We start from the raw sequence: 1,059 nt of genomic DNA on the forward strand, positions 1-1,059 counted from the left end.
TGTATATATATATATATATATATATATATATATATATATATATATTTACTTCGTTTAAAAAATTTTGGGAGATTTCAAACAATGCTGATAAATGTGTATTAAAAATTCGAGTTGATATCCTAACCTAATCTTTACACATATGTATATCAAAAGCAATTAATCTCAATTATTTTTCACTTTAAAACGAAAGAATATTGAATTAAATAAAATAAACATCACGAAATAAAATAAACTGCTGGCAGATTACGTGAAATAATCAACTTTATAATATTTATATTAGAAAATAACAATTGAATAATTATTACCGATGTTTGGTTTTTTAAGGTCTTCTACATAATATCTAAATGCACTTGAGCGCACTTTTTGAACGTAGCCCTAGCAGAGCGCCACGAAAATTAAGCGATCTGTTACGTAACTTCTTATGGCGCTCTAAATTTGATTTTATTATTTGGATGTACTTACAAATCAGACATATGATGTCTGGTTTGATTTTCCAACTGGACACTGGATAAAACTCCTAAAAACCTAACAGTCCGGATTAAAACCGGACGGTTGGCAATCCTAACTATATAATATATCACAGACAAATATATTATTTCAATCTAGACGATACCACTGCGCTGATCTACTTAATAATATACATATTTAATAGAAAACTGGTAATTCTGCATTATTCAGAAGTGTAGCCGCCCCAAGTATTACTGTCCACATGGGTTATGATTTATTTGGAATAAAACAATTGTTAAATACGTATACCTTTTTTTGTTAACTTTTTTTGCTCCTTAGCAACCCATGTGGACAATAGTGCTCAACTTTGCAAATTTCTCTTAAACGGGGGCCCATGGCCCATGCAACCTTTTATATTCTTAATCCCTTTCGAATGGTATAAATTACATTCCAATTCGTAGTTTCATTTCGCAATTCGTACCATCTCCTTATAAGACAGATTTTCTAAATAATCATCAACTTTAACGATAAATATTTCGCGGGATTAGGCATAACATTTAACTATCAGATTCTTTCATTTCATGCAAAAAACGCGTCGAATGAACATAATTT

The sequence above is a fragment of the Atta cephalotes genome, assembly GCF_000143395.1.
Source record: "Atta cephalotes unplaced genomic scaffold scaffold00015, whole genome shotgun sequence".
Classification (NCBI taxonomy): Eukaryota; Metazoa; Arthropoda; class Insecta; order Hymenoptera; family Formicidae; genus Atta; species Atta cephalotes.